At 46.2% G+C, this 21,594-nt stretch overlaps 11 non-coding genes across 11 annotated transcripts; all 11 read right to left on the bottom strand.

Annotated features, from left to right (window-relative positions):
- Positions 1-939: 939 nt before the first annotated feature.
- trnav-cac (transfer RNA valine (anticodon CAC)) lies at positions 940-1,012 on the bottom strand. The gene has a single exon. It is a non-coding gene; the product is annotated as a tRNA-Val (tRNA).
- Positions 1,013-2,537: 1,525 nt separating this feature from the next.
- Positions 2,538-2,619, bottom strand: trnal-cag (transfer RNA leucine (anticodon CAG)). Its single transcript has one exon. It is a non-coding gene; the product is annotated as a tRNA-Leu (tRNA).
- Positions 2,620-4,268: 1,649 nt separating this feature from the next.
- trnav-cac (transfer RNA valine (anticodon CAC)) lies at positions 4,269-4,341 on the bottom strand. Its single transcript has one exon. It is a non-coding gene; the product is annotated as a tRNA-Val (tRNA).
- Positions 4,342-5,866: 1,525 nt separating this feature from the next.
- On the bottom strand, positions 5,867-5,948 carry trnal-cag (transfer RNA leucine (anticodon CAG)). The gene has a single exon. It is a non-coding gene; the product is annotated as a tRNA-Leu (tRNA).
- Positions 5,949-7,597: 1,649 nt separating this feature from the next.
- On the bottom strand, positions 7,598-7,670 carry trnav-cac (transfer RNA valine (anticodon CAC)). Its single transcript has one exon. It is a non-coding gene; the product is annotated as a tRNA-Val (tRNA).
- A 1,525-nt stretch (positions 7,671-9,195) lies between these two features.
- Positions 9,196-9,277, bottom strand: trnal-cag (transfer RNA leucine (anticodon CAG)). Its single transcript has one exon. It is a non-coding gene; the product is annotated as a tRNA-Leu (tRNA).
- A 1,649-nt stretch (positions 9,278-10,926) lies between these two features.
- trnav-cac (transfer RNA valine (anticodon CAC)) lies at positions 10,927-10,999 on the bottom strand. Its single transcript has one exon. It is a non-coding gene; the product is annotated as a tRNA-Val (tRNA).
- Positions 11,000-12,524: 1,525 nt separating this feature from the next.
- On the bottom strand, positions 12,525-12,606 carry trnal-cag (transfer RNA leucine (anticodon CAG)). The gene has a single exon. It is a non-coding gene; the product is annotated as a tRNA-Leu (tRNA).
- A 3,246-nt stretch (positions 12,607-15,852) lies between these two features.
- On the bottom strand, positions 15,853-15,934 carry trnal-cag (transfer RNA leucine (anticodon CAG)). Its single transcript has one exon. It is a non-coding gene; the product is annotated as a tRNA-Leu (tRNA).
- A 3,246-nt stretch (positions 15,935-19,180) lies between these two features.
- trnal-cag (transfer RNA leucine (anticodon CAG)) lies at positions 19,181-19,262 on the bottom strand. Its single transcript has one exon. It is a non-coding gene; the product is annotated as a tRNA-Leu (tRNA).
- Positions 19,263-20,910: 1,648 nt separating this feature from the next.
- Positions 20,911-20,983, bottom strand: trnav-cac (transfer RNA valine (anticodon CAC)). The gene has a single exon. It is a non-coding gene; the product is annotated as a tRNA-Val (tRNA).
- Positions 20,984-21,594: the final 611 nt, after the last annotated feature.

Genomic DNA, 21,594 nt, shown 5'->3' with positions numbered 1-21,594 from the left:
ATTCCATGGTGCTTATTAGAAATGCATTTTCTGTTCACCTCAATCTAAAAGGCAGTTTCTCAACATTTAACAAAGTCAAAAGGTAATTACCTCACCCCACCCCCACTCCGGAAGAGGTGCTAACTGCCCTTGATTGCTTTTTGTTCTCGATGTGAAGAGCTCTCACGCCTCTGAGTCACCTTCACGTGTCTGGTTGCTGAGTGAGTCACAAAGAAGGAGTTTCTCCAGAGCTGCAACTGCCTGACTTCCCCACTCGACTTCGCCGTTTACATTTTCCTGCTCCTCAGTGATTTCAAGAAAACCAAATGGATGCGATGTCACTCTGTAACCTCTCTGTCGATTCCTCCGTTTCAGTTCCAACGTGGCTTAGGTCTCGGGGCGCACCTTAATACTAGCGACACCATGAAAGCACAGGTCCAGAGGTTCCTCTGAGAGTGTAATTTCTTTCATTGCTGTTGCTGATTGAAAGAGCCACTCAAGTGCGAACTGCTCCAAAACATGATTCAGGACCTCTGGTGCCAATTCTCGTACGTTGAATAACGACAGACAGCTTCCAAACGAGGCCTTTCAGAGACGCCTTTGGGGTACATTTAACAGACAGACAAGTTCAGGAATCCGTGGTGCACTGTGACACCAGCGCATCAGCTTCTTCCCTGTCTTTGAACCGAGCCGCCTGCGCAAGGAATGCAAATGCGGTACTGCTTTTCGTAGAAGAATCAGAAGGGGGTAACTACACTCTCAAACAGAATTGCATATGATCAGAACCAGTTTGGATAAAAACTTTACAATTCTTTGCACAGTCATTAAATGGAATTGCATTACATTTCACTACGCGAGCAGATTTGTTCAAGCAACTTCGAAGGCAGGTTTGCAGATGGGAAAGCAAGCAAGAAAGCACCGTTCTTGTCCATGTAAAAGGCTGCCGATGAAGAACAAAGCAGTTTCTGCCCAGTTTCGAACTGGGGACCTTTCGCGTGTGAGGCGAACGTGATGACCACTACACTACAGAAACAAGCCGCAGCCGCCCATCCGGCAGCTCAGGGGCATCCAGCACTGAAAGTTGAAGCCATTCTTCGTTTCACCTTTCTGTTTCCAATAGCTCGTTGTTGTCCAGCGTAATTGACATCTTCAAAACATAAAAAAAAGACACGTGAAATTGATGATAAAATTTAGACAAGAATGTGGTCAATGTTTGGACCGTAGGGCGAGGTCGACTAGGCTGGGACGACTTTCCCTGCAGCGTAACGACTGCGACATGATCTAATGGAAGGGTTGGAAACTGAGTATTTACGTGTTTTACCCAAGTTGAGGTGAGTTGAAAACTCGAGAGCATAGGTTTAAGGTGAGTGGGCTGAAATTGACAAAGGACCTGAGGCACATTTCCCACACAGAAGGTTGTGCGTGTATGGAATGAGCTCCCAGAGGAAGCGGAGGAGGCTCAGAAAATTGCATGAGTTTCTGGATAGGATGGGTTGAGAGGGTTTGGGGCCAAATACTGGGGAACCGGACTTGTTTATATTTGGCTATGTGCTGAGCATGGACGAGATACACCGAAGTATCTGTTTCCACGCGGTGTCCCCCAAAAACGTTGTGTTGCTTACACCTGCTTTAAAGGATTACTTTTTAGCGGAGCTTGCCGTCGCAGTCTGTGGCACAATCCTTTACTGTGTTCGATGCTCACGGGAAAGGTAGTATTGCGAAACACTGCAGAAAGGAACGACTTCCTTACTTTTGCTCCGACTGACCATACTCTGTGAAATTTTCCCAGATCCTCAGTTAAGGACTTTTGCAGCTGGAAGTTTCCTCAGAAACGCTGTTAACTCGTAAAGTATTGAGCGAATCGCAAAACAGAAAGCATTTAACACGGAACACAAACAAAGCTGGCATACCTAATGCATTTTCAGACACAGAGGTGCATGAATGCTAAATGTGAGACAGTCCGAGGGCATGATTTATAAAGTAATCTCACAACTAACAACAGGACAATTCCAAACTACTCTTTCACACATACTGCAGCCTTAGGGAACCACCACTTCCCAGACAATACTGAAAAGAGAGAAAGAAAGAACCTAATAAGAATGGGCCATAAAAAGTGAATTTCACCAATCACAGTCTCGATTAGATTACCTTTCCCTTCCGATGTCTCCAGGACGGAAACGAAGGAAATGGGAGAAATTCAACAACATATCACATCGAAATTCGTTGGAACGATTTTCCCATTGGCCGAAAAACCAAATAACGACGAGTCGAGTCACCCCAGGACTTTGTTTCACAACAGCGATGAAATACCGGTCTCCATTCGGTTCCAGTACAAGCTCAACTTGCCTGGAACAGCACAGCTGCTTGCGATTTTCTGCGCGGGAGGCGAACACGATCATGACAGACAGAGACACTTTGAAATATTCGGCACTATCCCACACCACAGTTAATTCCCCGGGAAGCAAAGCCATTTTACTTTTGTTTTCAACATCAATACAGTGGGGACAGAAACAGCATTTTAACAAAAAAGCTGCAGCGTTGGAGTTGATCTGCAGAAATGGCAGTGGTGGGATTCGAACCCACGCCCCTTTCGAGACTGGAACCTGGATCCAGCGCCTTAGACCGCTCGGCCACACTACCAGCCGGCCGCGCGCACCATTTTCTTGCGTTTCCAACTGTGCTCTCCTGCATAACAACAGATGCCAAGTCACATGAAAATGGTTCCATGATCCCTCTCCGACTCGCACAGCTGCTGGGATGTGCCCGTCTACAATATCAATTTCGCAGCAGATAATGAGAGCCCATCAATCCAGACAAAAATCAATGGTAAGCTGAGTCTATCTTCTCAGACTCCTTTCAGCTCCAAATGTATCTGTGAGAATATATGTTCGGTTATGATTTGGTCAAATAACCACGAGCTGCTTGACATTACTGCAATTTCGATTCTTGCTTTGCTAAATGATTTCACCCATTGCTTGAAACAGGGCAAGTTTCACGTTTACGCGGAACATGAAGCACACCGGACTACAGGGAAAATGCACAAAGCCGTGTTCCACATCATACCGTGCAGCGTAATTTCAGTCACTGTGTCTGTTTTGCAGAAAAAGAGTCCCAAACAATGTACTCCACCCTAAAACCGGAGGTCGCATTCCTATTCGAGAACGACAGATCGCATTGTGAGGATGCTCTGACCTCGGAGCCAGTTCTAGATGCCACTTTCCTTGCCTTTTACCCTCACCGTGCAATTTGCTGCAGAGATGTTCACTCCTGGACATCAGCCACGTGGATAGCAACTGAGTTGGAAACCTGTGTGGGAATCGACGAGAAGCGACTAAATAAATTTTGCTCAATTCCATGGTGCTTATTAGAAATGCATTTTCTGTTCACCTCAATCTAAAAGGCAGTTTCTCAACATAGTAACAAAGTCAAAAGGTAATTACCTCACCCCACCCCCACTCCGGAAGAGGTGCTAACTGCCCTTGATTGCTTTTTGTTCTCGATGTGAAGAGCTCTCACGCCTCTGAGTCACCTTCACGTGTCTGGTTGCTGAGTGAGTCACAAAGAAGGAGTTTCTCCAGAGCTGCAACTGCCTGACTTCCCCACTCGACTTCGCCGTTTACATTTTCCTGCTCCTCAGTGATTTCAAGAAAACCAAATGGATGCGATGTCATTCTGTAACCTCTCTGTCGATTCCTCCGTTTCAGTTCCAACGTGGCTTAGGTCTCGGGGCGCACCTTAATACTAGCGACACCATGAAAGCACAGGTCCAGAGGTTCCTCTGAGAGTGTAATTTCTTTCATTGCTGTTGCTGATTGAAAGAGCCACTCAAGTGCGAACTGCTCCAAAACATGATTCAGGACCTCTGGTGCCAATTCTCGTACGTTGAATAACGACAGACAGCTTCCAAACGAGGCCTTTCAGAGACGCCTTTGGGGTACATTTAACAGACAGACAAGCTCAGGAATCCGTGGTGCACTGTGACACCAGCGCATCAGCTTCTTCCCTGTCTTTGAACCGAGCCGCCTGCGCAAGGAATGCAAATGCGGTACTGCTTTTCGTAGAAGAATCAGAAGGGGGTAACTACACTCTCAAACAGAATTGCATATGATCAGAACCAGTTTGGATAAAAACTTTACAATTCTTTGCACAGTCATTAAATGGAATTGCATTACATTTCACTACGCGAGCAGATTTGTTCAAGCAACTTCGAAGGCAGGTTTGCAGATGGGAAAGCAAGCAAGAAAGAACCGTTCTTGTCCATGTAAAAGGCTGCCGATGAAGAACAACGCAGTTTCTGCCCAGTTTCGAACTGGGGACCTTTCGCGTGTGAGGCGAACGTGATGACCACTACACTACAGAAACAAGCCGCAGCCGCCCATCCGGCAGCTCAGGGGCATCCAGCACTGAAAGTTGAAGCCATTCTTCGTTTCACCTTTCTGTTTCCAATAGCTCGTTGTTGTCCAGCGTAATTGACATCTTCAAAACATAAAAAAAAGACACGTGAAATTGATGATAAAATATAGACAAGGATGTGGTCAATGTTTGGACCGTAGGGCGAGGTCGACTAGGCTGGGACGACTTTCCCTGCAGCGTAACGACTGCGACATGATCTAATGGAAGGGTTGGAAACTGAGTATTTACGTGTTTTACCCAAGTTGGGGTGAGTTGAAAACTCGAGAGCATAGGTTTAAGGTGAGTGGGCTGAAATTGACAAAGGACCTGAGGCACATTTCCCACACAGAAGGTTGTGCGTGTATGGAATGAGCTCCCAGAGGAAGCGGAGGAGGCTCAGAAAATTGCATGAATTTCTGGATAGGATGGGTTGAGAGGGTTTGGGGCCAAATACTGGGGAACCGGACTTGTTTATATTTGGCTATGTGCTGAGCATGGACGAGATACACCGAAGTATCTGTTTCCACGCGGTGTCCCCCAAAAACGTTGTGTTGCTTACACCTGCTTTAAAGGATTACTTTTTAGCGGAGCTTGCCGTCGCAGTCTGTGGCACAATCCTTTACTGTGTTCGATGCTCACGGGAAAGGTAGTATTGCGAAACACTGCAGAAAGGAACGACTTCCTTACTTTTGCTCCGACTGACCATACTCTGTGAAATTTTCCCAGATCCTCAGTTAAGGACTTTTGCAGCTGGAAGTTTCCTCAGAAACGCTGTTAACTCGTAAAGTATTGAGCGAATCGCAAAACAGAAAGCATTTAACACGGAACACAAACAAAGCTGGCATACCTAATGCATTTTCAGACACAGAGGTGCATGAATGCTAAATGTGAGACAGTCCGAGGGCATGATTTATAAAGTAATCTCACAACTAACAACAGGACAATTCCAAACTACTCTTTCACACATTCTGCAGCCTTAGGGAACCACCACTTCCCAGACAATACTGAAAAGAGAGAAAGAAAGAACCTAATAAGAATGGGCCATAAAAAGTGAATTTCACCAATCACAGTCTCGATTAGATTACCTTTCCCTTCCGATGTCTCCAGGACGGAAACGAAGGAAATGGGAGAAATTCAACAACATATCACATCGAAATTCGTTGGAACGATTTTCCCATTGGCCGAAAAACCAAATAACGACGAGTCGAGTCACCCCAGGACTTTGTTTCACAACAGCGATGAAATACCGGTCTCCATTCGGTTCCAGTACAAGCTCAACTTGCCTGGAACAGCACAGCTGCTTGCGATTTTCTGCGCGGGAGGCGAACACGATCATGACAGACAGAGACACTTTGAAATATTCGGCACTATCCCACACCACAGTTAATTCCCCGGGAAGCAAAGCCATTTTACTTTTGTTTTCAACATCAATACAGTGGGGACAGAAACAGCATTTTAACAAAAAAGCTGCAGCATTGGAGTTGATCTGCAGAAATGGCAGTGGTGGGATTCGAACCCACGCCCCTTTCGAGACTGGAACCTGGATCCAGCGCCTTAGACCGCTCGGCCACACTACCAGCCGGCCGCGCGCACCATTTTCTTGCGTTTCCAACTGTGCTCTCCTGCATAACAACAGATGCCAAGTCACATGAAAATGGTTCCATGATCCCTCTCCGACTCGCACAGCTGCTGGGATGTGCCCGTCTACAATATCAATTTCGCAGCAGATAATGAGAGCCCATCAATCCAGACAAAAATCAATGGTAAGCTGAGTCTATCTTCTCAGACTCCTTTCAGCTCCAAATGTATCTGTGAGAATATATGTTCGGTTATGATTTGGTCAAATAACCACGAGCTGCTTGACATTACTGCAATTTCGATTCTTGCTTTGCTAAATGATTTCACCCATTGCTTGAAACAGGGCAAGTTTCACGTTTACGCGGAACATGAAGCACACCGGACTACAGGGAAAATGCACAAAGCCGTGTTCCACATCATACCGTGCAGCGTAATTTCAGTCACTGTGTCTGTTTTGCAGAAAAAGAGTCCCAAACAATGTACTCCACCCTAAAACCGGAGGTCGCATTCCTATTCGAGAACGACAGATCGCATTGTGAGGATGCTCTGACCTCGGAGCCAGTTCTAGATGCCACTTTCCTTGCCTTTTACCCTAACCGTGCAATTTGCTGCAGAGATGTTCACTCCTGGACATCAGCCACATGGATAGCAACTGAGTTGGAAACCTGTGTGGGAATCGACGAGAAGCGACTCAATAAATTTTGCTCAATTCCATGGTGCTTATTAGAAATGCATTTTCTGTTCACCTCAATCTAAAAGGCAGTTTCTCAACATAGTAACAAAGTCAAAAGGTAATTACCTCACCCCACCCCCACTCCGGAAGAGGTGCTAACTGCCCTTGATTGCTTTTTGTTCTCGATGTGAAGAGCTCTCACGCCTCTGAGTCACCTTCACGTGTCTGGTTGCTGAGTGAGTCACAAAGAAGGAGTTTCTCCAGAGCTGCAACTGCCTGACTTCCCCACTCGACTTCGCCGTTTACATTTTCCTGCTCCTCAGTGATTTCAAGAAAACCAAATGGATGCGATGTCATTCTGTAACCTCTCTGTCGATTCCTCCGTTTCAGTTCCAACGTGGCTTAGGTCTCGGGGCGCACCTTAATACTAGCGACACCATGAAAGCACAGGTCCAGAGGTTCCTCTGAGAGTGTAATTTCTTTCATTGCTGTTGCTGATTGAAAGAGCCACTCAAGTGCGAACTGCTCCAAAACATGATTCAGGACCTCTGGTGCCAATTCTCGTACGTTGAATAACGACAGACAGCTTCCAAACGAGGCCTTTCAGAGACGCCTTTGGGGTACATTTAACAGACAGACAAGTTCAGGAATCCGTGGTGCACTGTGACACCAGCGCATCAGCTTCTTCCCTGTCTTTGAACCGAGCCGCCTGCGCAAGGAATGCAAATGCGGTACTGCTTTTCGTAGAAGAATCAGAAGGGGGTAACTACACTCTCAAACAGAATTGCATATGATCAGAACCAGTTTGGATAAAAACTTTACAATTCTTTGCACAGTCATTAAATGGAATTGCATTACATTTCACTACGCGAGCAGATTTGTTCAAGCAACTTCGAAGGCAGGTTTGCAGATGGGAAAGCAAGCAAGAAAGCACCGTTCTTGTCCATGTAAAAGGCTGCCGATGAAGAACAAAGCAGTTTCTGCCCAGTTTCGAACTGGGGACCTTTCGCGTGTGAGGCGAACGTGATGACCACTACACTACAGAAACAAGCCGCAGCCGCCCATCCGGCAGCTCAGGGGCATCCAGCACTGAAAGTTGAAGCCATTCTTCGTTTCACCTTTCTGTTTCCAATAGCTCGTTGTTGTCCAGCGTAATTGACATCTTCAAAACATAAAAAAAAGACACGTGAAATTGATGATAAAATTTAGACAAGAATGTGGTCAATGTTTGGACCGTAGGGCGAGGTCGACTAGGCTGGGACGACTTTCCCTGCAGCGTAACGACTGCGACATGATCTAATGGAAGGGTTGGAAACTGAGTATTTACGTGTTTTACCCAAGTTGAGGTGAGTTGAAAACTCGAGAGCATAGGTTTAAGGTGAGTGGGCTGAAATTGACAAAGGACCTGAGGCACATTTCCCACACAGAAGGTTGTGCGTGTATGGAATGAGCTCCCAGAGGAAGCGGAGGAGGCTCAGAAAATTGCATGAGTTTCTGGATAGGATGGGTTGAGAGGGTTTGGGGCCAAATACTGGGGAACCGGACTTGTTTATATTTGGCTATGTGCTGAGCATGGACGAGATACACCGAAGTATCTGTTTCCACGCGGTGTCCCCCAAAAACGTTGTGTTGCTTACACCTGCTTTAAAGGATTACTTTTTAGCGGAGCTTGCCGTCGCAGTCTGTGGCACAATCCTTTACTGTGTTCGATGCTCACGGGAAAGGTAGTATTGCGAAACACTGCAGAAAGGAACGACTTCCTTACTTTTGCTCCGACTGACCATACTCTGTGAAATTTTCCCAGATCCTCAGTTAAGGACTTTTGCAGCTGGAAGTTTCCTCAGAAACGCTGTTAACTCGTAAAGTATTGAGCGAATCGCAAAACAGAAAGCATTTAACACGGAACACAAACAAAGCTGGCATACCTAATGCATTTTCAGACACAGAGGTGCATGAATGCTAAATGTGAGACAGTCCGAGGGCATGATTTATAAAGTAATCTCACAACTAACAACAGGACAATTCCAAACTACTCTTTCACACATACTGCAGCCTTAGGGAACCACCACTTCCCAGACAATACTGAAAAGAGAGAAAGAAAGAACCTAATAAGAATGGGCCATAAAAAGTGAATTTCACCAATCACAGTCTCGATTAGATTACCTTTCCCTTCCGATGTCTCCAGGACGGAAACGAAGGAAATGGGAGAAATTCAACAACATATCACATCGAAATTCGTTGGAACGATTTTCCCATTGGCCGAAAAACCAAATAACGACGAGTCGAGTCACCCCAGGACTTTGTTTCACAACAGCGATGAAATACCGGTCTCCATTCGGTTCCAGTACAAGCTCAACTTGCCTGGAACAGCACAGCTGCTTGCGATTTTCTGCGCGGGAGGCGAACACGATCATGACAGACAGAGACACTTTGAAATATTCGGCACTATCCCACACCACAGTTAATTCCCCGGGAAGCAAAGCCATTTTACTTTTGTTTTCAACATCAATACAGTGGGGACAGAAACAGCATTTTAACAAAAAAGCTGCAGCGTTGGAGTTGATCTGAAGAAATGGCAGTGGTGGGATTCGAACCCACGCCCCTTTGAAGACTGGAACCTGGATCCAGCGCCTTAGACCGCTCGGCCACACTACCAGCCGGCCGCGCGCACCATTTTCTTGCGTTTCCAACTGTGCTCTCCTGCATAACAACAGATGCCAAGTCACATGAAAATGGTTCCATGATCCCTCTCCGACTCGCACAGCTGCTGGGATGTGCCCGTCTACAATATCAATTTCGCAGCAGATAATGAGAGCCCATCAATCCAGACAAAAATCAATGGTAAGCTGAGTCTATCTTTTCAGACTCCTTTCAGCTCCAAATGTATCTGTGAGAATATATGTTCGGTTATGATTTGGTCAAATAACCACGAGCTGCTTGACATTACTGCAATTTCGATTCTTGCTTTGCTAAATGATTTCACCCATTGCTTGAAACAGGGCAAGTTTCACGTTTACGCGGAACATGAAGCACACCGGACTACAGGGAAAATGCACAAAGCCGTGTTCCACATCATACCGTGCAGCGTAATTTCAGTCACTGTGTCTGTTTTGCAGAAAAAGAGTCCCAAACAATGTACTCCACCCTAAAACCGGAGGTCGCATTCCTATTCGAGAACGACAGATCGCATTGTGAGGATGCTCTGACCTCGGAGCCAGTTCGAGATGCCACTTTCCTTGCCTTTTACCCTAACCGTGCAATTTGCTGCAGAGATGTTCACTCCTGGACATCAGCCACATGAATAGCAACTGAGTTGGAAACCTGTGTGGGAATCGACGAGAAGCGACTCAATAAATTTTGCTCAATTCCATGGTGCTTATTAGAAATGCATTTTCTGTTCACCTCAATCTAAAAGGCAGTTTCTCAACATAGTAACAAAGTCAAAAGGTAATTACCTCACCCCACCCCCACTCCGGAAGAGGTGCTAACTGCCCTTGATTGCTTTTTGTTCTCGATGTGAAGAGCTCTCACGCCTCTGAGTCACCTTCACGTGTCTGGTTGCTGAGTGAGTCACAAAGAAGGAGTTTCTCCAGAGCTGCAACTGCCTGACTTCCCCACTCGACTTCGCCGTTTACATTTTCCTGCTCCTCAGTGATTTCAAGAAAACCAAATGGATGCGATGTCATTCTGTAACCTCTCTGTCGATTCCTCCGTTTCAGTTCCAACGTGGCTTAGGTCTCGGGGCGCACCTTAATACTAGCGACACCATGAAAGCACAGGTCCAGAGGTTCCTCTGAGAGTGTAATTTCTTTCATTGCTGTTGCTGATTGAAAGAGCCACTCAAGTGCGAACTGCTCCAAAACATGATTCAGGACCTCTGGTGCCAATTCTCGTACGTTGAATAACGACAGACAGCTTCCAAACGAGGCCTTTCAGAGACGCCTTTGGGGTACATTTAACAGACAGACAAGTTCAGGAATCCGTTGTGCACTGTGACACCAGCGCATCAGCTTCTTCCCTGTCTTTGAACCGAGCCGCCTGCGCAAGGAATGCAAATGCGGTACTGCTTTTCGTAGAAGAATCAGAAGGGGGTAACTACACTCTCAAACAGAATTGCATATGATCAGAACCAGTTTGGATAAAAACTTTACAATTCTTTGCACAGTCATTAAATGGAATTGCATTACATTTCACTACGCGAGCAGATTTGTTCAAGCAACTTCGAAGGCAGGTTTGCAGATGGGAAAGCAAGCAAGAAAGAACCGTTCTTGTCCATGTAAAAGGCTGCCGATGAAGAACAACGCAGTTTCTGCCCAGTTTCGAACTGGGGACCTTTCGCGTGTGAGGCGAACGTGATGACCACTACACTACAGAAACAAGCCGCAGCCGCCCATCCGGCAGCTCAGGGGCATCCAGCACTGAAAGTTGAAGCCATTCTTCGTTTCACCTTTCTGTTTCCAATAGCTCGTTGTTGTCCAGCGTAATTGACATCTTCAAAACATAAAAAAAAGACACGTGAAATTGATGATAAAATATAGACAAGGATGTGGTCAATGTTTGGACCGTAGGGCGAGGTCGACTAGGCTGGGACGACTTTCCCTGCAGCGTAACGACTGCGACATGATCTAATGGAAGGGTTGGAAACTGAGTATTTACGTGTTTTACCCAAGTTGGGGTGAGTTGAAAACTCGAGAGCATAGGTTTAAGGTGAGTGGGCTGAAATTGACAAAGGACCTGAGGCACATTTCCCACACAGAAGGTTGTGCGTGTATGGAATGAGCTCCCAGAGGAAGCGGAGGAGGCTCAGAAAATTGCATGAGTTTCTGGATAGGATGGGTTGAGAGGGTTTGGGGCCAAATACTGGGGAACCGGACTTGTTTATATTTGGCTATGTGCTGAGCATGGACGAGATACACCGAAGTATCTGTTTCCACGCGGTGTCCCCCAAAAACGTTGTGTTGCTTACACCTGCTTTAAAGGATTACTTTTTAGCGGAGCTTGCCGTCGCAGTCTGTGGCACAATCCTTTACTGTGTTCGATGCTCACGGGAAAGGTAGTATTGCGAAACACTGCAGAAAGGAACGACTTCCTTACTTTTGCTCCGACTGACCATACTCTGTGAAATTTTCCCAGATCCTCAGTTAAGGACTTTTGCAGCTGGAAGTTTCCTCAGAAACGCTGTTAACTCGTAAAGTATTGAGCGAATCGCAAAACAGAAAGCATTTAACACGGAACACAAACAAAGCTGGCATACCTAATGCATTTTCAGACACAGAGATGCATGAATGCTAAATGTGAGACAGTCCGAGGGCATGATTTATAAAGTAATCTCACAACTAACAACAGGACAATTCCAAACTACTCTTTCACACATTCTGCAGCCTTAGGGAACCACCACTTCCCAGACAATACTGAAAAGAGAGAAAGAAAGAACCTAATAAGAATGGGCCATAAAAAGTGAATTTCACCAATCACAGTCTCGATTAGATTACCTTTCCCTTCCGATGTCTCCAGGACGGAAACGAAGGAAATGGGAGAAATTCAACAACATATCACATCGAAATTCGTTGGAACGATTTTCCCATTGGCCGAAAAACCAAATAACGACGAGTCGAGTCACCCCAGGACTTTGTTTCACAACAGCGATGAAATACCGGTCTCCATTCGGTTCCAGTACAAGCTCAACTTGCCTGGAACAGCACAGCTGCTTGCGATTTTCTGCGCGGGAGGCGAACACGATCATGACAGACAGAGACACTTTGAAATATTCGGCACTATCCCACACCACAGTTAATTCCCCGGGAAGCAAAGCCATTTTACTTTTGTTTTCAACATCAATACAGTGGGGACAGAAACAGCATTTTAACAAAAAAGCTGCAGCGTTGGAGTTGATCTGCAGAAATGGCAGTGGTGGGATTCGAACCCACGCCCCTTTCGAGACTGGAACCTGGATCCAGCGCCTTAGACCGCTCGGCCACACTACCAGCCGGCCGCGCGCACCATTTTCTTGCGTTTCCAACTGTGCTCTCCTGCATAACAACAGATGCCAAGTCACATGAAATGTTTCCATGATCCCTCTCCGACTCGCACAGCTGCTGGGATGTGCCCGTCTACAATATCAATTTCGCAGCAGATAATGAGAGCCCATCAATCCAGACAAAAATCAATGGTAAGCTGAGTCTATCTTCTCAGACTCCTTTCAGCTCCAAATGTATCTGTGAGAATATATGTTCGGTTATGATTTGGTCAAATAACCACGAGCTGCTTGACATTACTGCAATTTCGATTCTTGCTTTGCTAAATGATTTCACCCATTGCTTGAAACAGGGCAAGTTTCACGTTTACGCGGAACATGAAGCACACCGGACTACAGGGAAAATGCACAAAGCCGTGTTCCACATCATACCGTGCAGCGTAATTTCAGTCACTGTGTCTGTTTTGCAGAAAAAGAGTCCCAAACAATGTACTCCACCCTAAAACCGGAGGTCGCATTCCTATTCGAGAACGACAGATCGCATTGTGAGGACGCTCTGACCTCGGAGCCAGTTCTAGATGCCACTTTCCTTGCCTTTTACCCTAACCGTGCAATTTGCTGCAGAGATGTTCACTCCTGGACATCAGCCACATGGATAGCAACTGAGTTGGAAACCTGTGTGGGAATCGACGAGAAGCGACTCAATAAATTTTGCTCAATTCCATGGTGCTTATTAGAAATGCATTTTCTGTTCACCTCAATCTAAAAGGCAGTTTCTCAACATAGTAACAAAGTCAAAAGGTAATTACCTCACCCCACCCCCACTCCGGAAGAGGTGCTAACTGCCCTTGATTGCTTTTTGTTCTCGATGTGAAGAGCTCTCACGCCTCTGAGTCACCTTCACGTGTCTGGTTGCTGAGTGAGTCACAAAGAAGGGGTTTCTCCAGAGCTGCAACTGCCTGACTTCCCCACTCGACTTCGCCGTTTACATTTTCCTGCTCCTCAGTGATTTCAAGAAAACCAAATGGATGCGATGTCATTCTGTAACCTCTCTGTCGATTCCTCCGTTTCAGTTCCAACGTGGCTTAGGTCTCGGGGCGCACCTCAATACTAGCGACACCATGAAAGCACAGGTCCAGAGGTTCCTCTGAGAGTGTAATTTCTTTCATTGCTGTTGCTGATTGAAAGAGCCACTCAAGTGCGAACTGCTCCAAAACATGATTCAGGACCTCTGGTGCCAATTCTCGTACGTTGAATAACGACAGACAGCTTCCAAACGAGGCCTTTCAGAGACGCCTTTGGGGTACATTTAACAGACAGACAAGTTCAGGAATCCGTGGTGCACTGTGACACCAGCGCATCAGCTTCTTCCCTGTCTTTGAACCGAGCCGCCTGCGCAAGGAATGCAAATGCGGTACTGCTTTTCGTAGAAGAATCAGAAGGGGGTAACTACACTCTCAAACAGAATTGCATATGATCAGAACCAGTTTGGATAAAAACTTAACAATTCTTTGCACAGTCATTAAATGGAATTGCATTACATTTCACTACGCGAGCAGATTTGTTCAAGCAACTTCGAAGGCAGGTTTGCAGATGGGAAAGCAAGCAAGAAAGCACCGTTCTTGTCCATGTAAAAGGCTGCCGATGAAGAACAAAGCAGTTTCTGCCCAGTTGCGAACTGGGGACCTTTCGCGTGTGAGGCGAACGTGATGACCACTACACTACAGAAACAAGCCGCAGCCGCCCATCCGGCAGCTCAGGGGCATCCAGCACTGAAAGTTGAAGCCATTCTTCGTTTCACCTTTCTGTTTCCAATAGCTCGTTGTTGTCCAGCGTAATTGACATCTTCAAAACATAAAAAAAAGACATGTGAAATTGATGATAAAATTTAGACAAGTATGTGGTCAATGTTTGGACCGTAGGGCGAGGTCGACTAGGCTGGGACGACTTTCCCTGCAGCGTAACGACTGCGACATGATCTAATGGAAGGGTTGGAAACTGAGTATTTACGTGTTTTACCCAAGTTGAGGTGAGTTGAAAACTCGAGAGCATAGGTTTAAGGTGAGTGGGCTGAAATTGACAAAGGACCTGAGGCACATTTCCCACACAGAAGGTTGTGCGTGTATGGAATGAGCTCCCAGAGGAAGCGGAGGAGGCTCAGAAAATTGCATGAGTTTCTGGATAGGATGGGTTGAGAGGGTTTGGGGCCAAATACTGGGGAACCGGACTTGTTTATATTTGGCTATGTGCTGAGCATGGACGAGATACACCGAAGTATCTGTTTCCACGCGGTGTCCCCCAAAAACGTTGTGTTGCTTACACCTGCTTTAAAGGATTACTTTTTAGCGGAGCTTGCCGTCGCAGTCTGTGGCACAATCCTTTACTGTGTTCGATGCTCACGGGAAAGGTAGTATTGCGAAACACTGCAGAAAGGAACGACTTCCTTACTTTTGCTCCGACTGACCATACTCTGTGAAATTTTCCCAGATCCTCAGTTAAGGACTTTTGCAGCTGGAAGTTTCCTCAGAAACGCTGTTAACTCGTAAAGTATTGAGCGAATCGCAAAACAGAAAGCATTTAACACGGAACACAAACAAAGCTGGCATACCTAATGCATTTTCAGACACAGAGGTGCATGAATGCTAAATGTGAGACAGTCCGAGGGCATGATTTATAAAGTAATCTCACAACTAACAACAGGACAATTCCAAACTACTCTTTCACACATACTGCAGCCTTAGGGAACCACCACTTCCCAGACAATACTGAAAAGAGAGAAAGAAAGAACCTAATAAGAATGGGCCATAAAAAGTGAATTTCACCAATCACAGTCTCGATTAGATTACCTTTCCCTTCCGATGTCTCCAGGACGGAAACGAAGGAAATGGGAGAAATTCAACAACATATCACATCGAAATTCGTTGGAACGATTTTCCCATTGGCCGAAAAACCAAATAACGACGAGTCGAGTCACCCCAGGACTTTTTTTCACAACAGCGATGAAATACCGGTCTCCATTCGGTTCCAGTACAAGCTCAACTTGCCTGGAACAGCACAGCTGCTTGCGATTTTCTGCGCGGGAGGCGAACACGATCATGACAGACAGAGACACTTTGAAATATTCGGCACTATCCCACACCACAGTTAATTCCCCGGGAAGCAAAGCCATTTTACTTTTGTTTTCAACATCAATACAGTGGGGACAGAAACAGCATTTTAACAAAAAAGCTGCAGCGTTGGAGTTGATCTGCAGAAATGGCAGTGGTGGGATTCGAACCCACGCCCCTTTCGAGACTGGAACCTGGATCCAGCGCCTTAGACCGCTCGGCCACACTACCAGCCGGCCGCGCGCACCATTTTCTTGCGTTTCCAACTGTGCTCTCCTGCATAACAACAGATGCCAAGTCACATGAAATGTTTCCATGATCCCTCTCCGACTCGCACAGCTGCTGGGATGTGCCCGTCTACAATATCAATTTCGCAGCAGATAATGAGAGCCCATCAATCCAGACAAAAATCAATGGTAAGCTGAGTCTATCTTCTCAGACTCCTTTCAGCTCCAAATGTATCTGTGAGAATATATGTTCGGTTATGATTTGGTCAAATAACCACGAGCTGCTTGACATTACTGCAATTTCGATTCTTGCTTTGCTAAATGATTTCACCCATTGCTTGAAACAGGGCAAGTTTCACGTTTACGCGGAACATGAAGCACACCGGACTACAGGGAAAATGCACAAAGCCGTGTTCCACATCATACCGTGCAGCGTAATTTCAGTCACTGTGTCTGTTTTGCAGAAAAAGAGTCCCAAACAATGTACTCCACCCTAAAACCGGAGGTCGCATTCCTATTCGAGAACGACAGATCGCATTGTGAGGACGCTCTGACCTCGGAGCCAGTTCTAGATGCCACTTTCCTTGCCTTTTACCCTAACCGTGCAATTTGCTGCAGAGATGTTCACTCCTGGACATCAGCCACATGGATAGCAACTGAGTTGGAAACCTGTGTGGGAATCGACGAGAAGCGACTCAATAAATTTTGCTCAATTCCATGGTGCTTATTAGAAATGCATTTTCTGTTCACCTCAATCTAAAAGGCAGTTTCTCAACATAGTAACAAAGTCAAAAGGTAATTACCTCACCCCACCCCCACTCCGGAAGAGGTGCTAACTGCCCTTGATTGCTTTTTGTTCTCGATGTGAAGAGCTCTCACGCCTCTGAGTCACCTTCACGTGTCTGGTTGCTGAGTGAGTCACAAAGAAGGGGTTTCTCCAGAGCTGCAACTGCCTGACTTCCCCACTCGACTTCGCCGTTTACATTTTCCTGCTCCTCAGTGATTTCAAGAAAACCAAATGGATGCGATGTCATTCTGTAACCTCTCTGTCGATTCCTCCGTTTCAGTTCCAACGTGGCTTAGGTCTCGGGGCGCACCTCAATACTAGCGACACCATGAAAGCACAGGTCCAGAGGTTCCTCTGAGAGTGTAATTTCTTTCATTGCTGTTGCTGATTGAAAGAGCCACTCAAGTGCGAACTGCTCCAAAACATGATTCAGGACCTCTGGTGCCAATTCTCGTACGTTGAATAACGACAGACAGCTTCCAAACGAGGCCTTTCAGAGACGCCTTTGGGGTACATTTAACAGACAGACAAGTTCAGGAATCCGTGGTGCACTGTGACACCAGCGCATCAGCTTCTTCCCTGTCTTTGAACCGAGCCGCCTGCGCAAGGAATGCAAATGCGGTACTGCTTTTCGTAGAAGAATCAGAAGGGGGTAACTACACTCTCAAACAGAATTGCATATGATCAGAACCAGTTTGGATAAAAACTTAACAATTCTTTGCACAGTCATTAAATGGAATTGCCTTACATTTCACTACGCGAGCAGATTTGTTCAAGCAACTTCGAAGGCAGGTTTGCAGATGGGAAAGCAAGCAAGAAAGCACCGTTCTTGTCCATGTAAAAGGCTGCCGATGAAGAACAAAGCAGTTTCTGCCCAGTTGCGAACTGGGGACCTTTCGCGTGTGAGGCGAACGTGATGACCACTACACTACAGAAACAAGCCGCAGCCGCCCATCCGGCAGCTCAGGGGCATCCAGCACTGAAAGTTGAAGCCATTCTTCGTTTCACCTTTCTGTTTCCAATAGCTCGTTGTTGTCCAGCGTAATTGACATCTTCAAAACATAAAAAAAAGACACGTGAAATTGATGATAAAATTTAGACAAGTATGTGGTCAATGTTTGGACCGTAGGGCGAGGTCGACTAGGCTGGGACGACTTTCCCTGCAGCGTAACGACTGCGACATGATCTAATGGAAGGGTTGGAAACTGAGTATTTACGTGTTTTACCCAAGTTGAGGTGAGTTGAAAACTCGAGAGCATAGGTTTAAGGTGAGTGGGCTGAAATTGACAAAGGACCTGAGGCACATTTCCCACACAGAAGGTTGTGCGTGTATGGAATGAGCTCCCAGAGGAAGCGGAGGAGGCTCAGAAAATTGCATGAGTTTCTGGATAGGATGGGTTGAGAGGGTTTGGGGCCAAATACTGGGGAACCGGACTTGTTTATATTTGGCTATGTGCTGAGCATGGACGAGATACACCGAAGTATCTGTTTCCACGCGGTGTCCCCCAAAAACGTTGTGTTGCTTACACCTGCTTTAAAGGATTACTTTTTAGCGGAGCTTGCCGTCGCAGTCTGTGGCACAATCCTTTACTGTGTTCGATGCTCACGGGAAAGGTAGTATTGCGAAACACTGCAGAAAGGAACGACTTCCTTACTTTTGCTCCGACTGACCATACTCTGTGAAATTTTCCCAGATCCTCAGTTAAGGACTTTTGCAGTTGGAAGTTTCCTCAGAAACGCTGTTAACTCGTAAAGTATTGAGCGAATCGCAAAACAGAAAGCATTTAACACGGAACACAAACAAAGCTGGCATACCTAATGCATTTTCAGACACAGAGGTGCATGAATGCTAAATGTGAGACAGTCCGAGGGCATGATTTATAAAGTAATCTCACAACTAACAACAGGACAATTCCAAACTACTCTTTCACACATACTGCAGCCTTAGGGAACCACCACTTCCCAGACAATACTGAAAAGAGAGAAAGAAAGAAGCTAATAAGAATGGGCCATAAAAAGTGAATTTCACCAATCACAGTCTCGATTAGATTACCTTTCCCTTCCGATGTCTCCAGGACGGAAACGAAGGAAATGGGAGAAATTCAACAACATATCACATCGAAATTCGTTGGAACGATTTTCCCATTGGCCGAAAAACCAAATAACGACGAGTCGAGTCACCCCAGGACTTTGTTTCACAACAGCGATGAAATACCGGTCTCCATTCGGTTCCAGTACAAGCTCAACTTGCCTGGAACAGCACAGCTGCTTGCGATTTTCTGCGCGGGAGGCGAACACGATCATGACAGACAGAGACACTTTGAAATATTCGGCACTATCCCACACCACAGTTAATTCCCCGGGAAGCAAAGCCATTTTACTTTTGTTTTCAACATCAATACAGTGGGGACAGAAACAGCATTTTAACAAAAAAGCTGCAGCGTTGGAGTTGATCTGCAGAAATGGCAGTGGTGGGATTCGAACCCACGCCCCTTTCGAGACTGGAACCTGGATCCAGCGCCTTAGACCGCTCGGCCACACTACCAGCCGGCCGCGCGCACCATTTTCTTGCGTTTCCAACTGTGCTCTCCTGCATAACAACAGATGCCAAGTCACATGAAAATGGTTCCATGATCCCTCTCCGACTCGCACAGCTGCTGGGATGTGCCCGTCTACAATATCAATTTCGCAGCAGATAATGAGAGCCCATCAATCCAGACAAAAATCAATGGTAAGCTGAGTCTATCTTCTCAGACTCCTTTCAGCTCCAAATGTATCTGTGAGAATATATGTTCGGTTATGATTTGGTCAAATAACCACGAGCTGCTTGACATTACTGCAATTTCGATTCTTGCTTTGCTAAATGATTTCACCCATTGCTTGAAACAGGGCAAGTTTCACGTTTACGCGGAACATGAAGCACACCGGACTACAGGGAAAATGCACAAAGCCGTGTTCCACATCATACCGTGCAGCGTAATTTCAGTCACTGTGTCTGTTTTGCAGAAAAAGAGTCCCAAACAATGTATCCACCCTAAAACCGGAGGTCGCATTCCTATTCGAGAACGACAGATCGCATTGTGAGGATGCTCTGACCTCGGAGCCAGTTCTAGATGCCACTTTCCTTGCCTTTTACCCTAACCGTGCAATTTGCTGCAGAGATGTTCACTCCTGGACATCAGCCACGTGGATAGCAACTGAGTTGGAAACCTGTGTGGGAATCGACGAGAAGCGACTCAATAAATTTTGCTCAATTCCATGGTGCTTATTAGAAATGCATTTTCTGTTCACCTCAATCTAAAAGGCAGTTTCTCAACATAGTAACAAAGTCAAAAGGTAATTACCTCACCCCACCCCCACTCCGGAAGAGGTGCTAACTGCCCTTGATTGCTTTTTGTTCTCGATGTGAAGAGCTCTCACGCCTCTGAGTCACCTTCACGTGTCTGGTTGCTGAGTGAGTCACAAAGAAGGGGTTTCTCCAGAGCTGCAACTGCCTGACTTCCCCACTCGACTTCGCCGTTTACATTTTCCTGCTCCTCAGTGATTTCAAGAAAACCAAATGGATGCGATGTCATTCTGTAACCTCTCTGTCGATTCCTCCGTTTCAGTTCCAACGTGGCTTAGGTCTCGGGGCGCACCTTAATACTAGCGACACCATGAAAGCACAGGTCCAGAGGTTCCTCTGAGAGTGTAATTTCTTTCATTGCTGTTGCTGATTGAAAGAGCCACTCAAGTGCGAACTGCTCCAAAACATGATTCAGGACCTCTGGTGCCAATTCTCGTACGTTGAATAACGACAGACAGCTTCCAAACGAGGCCTTTCAGAGACGCCTTTGGGGTACATTTAACAGACAGACAAGTTCAGGAATCCGTGGTGCACTGTGACACCAGCGCATCAGCTTCTTCCCTGTCTTTGAACCGAGCCGCCTGCGCAAGGAATGCAAATGCGGTACTGCTTTTCGTAGAAGAATCAGAAGGGGGTAACTACACTCTCAAACAGAATTGCATATGATCAGAACCAGTTTGGATAAAAACTTTACAATTCTTTGCACAGTCATTAAATGGAATTGCATTACATTTCACTACGCGAGCAGATTTGTTCAAGCAACTTCGAAGGCAGGTTTGCAGATGGGAAAGCAAGCAAGAAAGCACCGTTCTTGTCCATGTAAAAGGCTGCCGATGAAGAACAAAGCAGTTTCTGCCCAGTTTCGAACTGGGGACCTTTCGCGTGTGAGGCGAACGTGATGACCACTACACTACAGAAACAAGCCGCAGCCGCCCATCCGGCAGCTCAGGGGCATCCAGCACTGAAAGTTGAAGCCATTCTTCGTTTCACCTTTCTGTTTCCAATAGCTCGTTGTTGTCCAGCGTAATTGACATCTTCAAAACATAAAAAAAAGACACGTGAAATTGATGATAAAATATAGACAAGGATGTGGTCAATGTTTGGACCGTAGGGCGAGGTCGACTAGGCTGGGACGACTTTCCCTGCAGCGTAACGACTGCGACATGATCTAATGGAAGGGTTGGAAACTGAGTATTTACGTGTTTTACCCAAGTTGGGGTGAGTTGAAAACTCGAGAGCATAGGTTTAAGGTGAGTGGGCTGAAATTGACAAAGGACCTGAGGCACATTTCCCACACAGAAGGTTGTGCGTGTATGGAATGAGCTCCCAGAGGAAGCGGAGGAGGCTCAGAAAATTGCATGAGTTTCTGGATAGGATGGGTTGAGAGGGTTTGGGGCCAAATACTGGGGAACCGGACTTGTTTATATTTGGCTATGTGCTGAGCATGGACGAGATACACCGAAGTATCTGTTTCCACGCGGTGTCCCCCAAAAACGTTGTGTTGCTTACACCTGCTTTAAAGGATTACTTT

The sequence above is a fragment of the Chiloscyllium punctatum genome, chromosome 16, assembly GCF_047496795.1.
Source record: "Chiloscyllium punctatum isolate Juve2018m chromosome 16, sChiPun1.3, whole genome shotgun sequence".
Taxonomy (NCBI): Eukaryota; Metazoa; Chordata; class Chondrichthyes; order Orectolobiformes; family Hemiscylliidae; genus Chiloscyllium; species Chiloscyllium punctatum.
The sequence above is the reverse complement of the archived record's forward strand: the minus strand, read 5'-3'. Positions and strand labels throughout refer to the sequence as shown.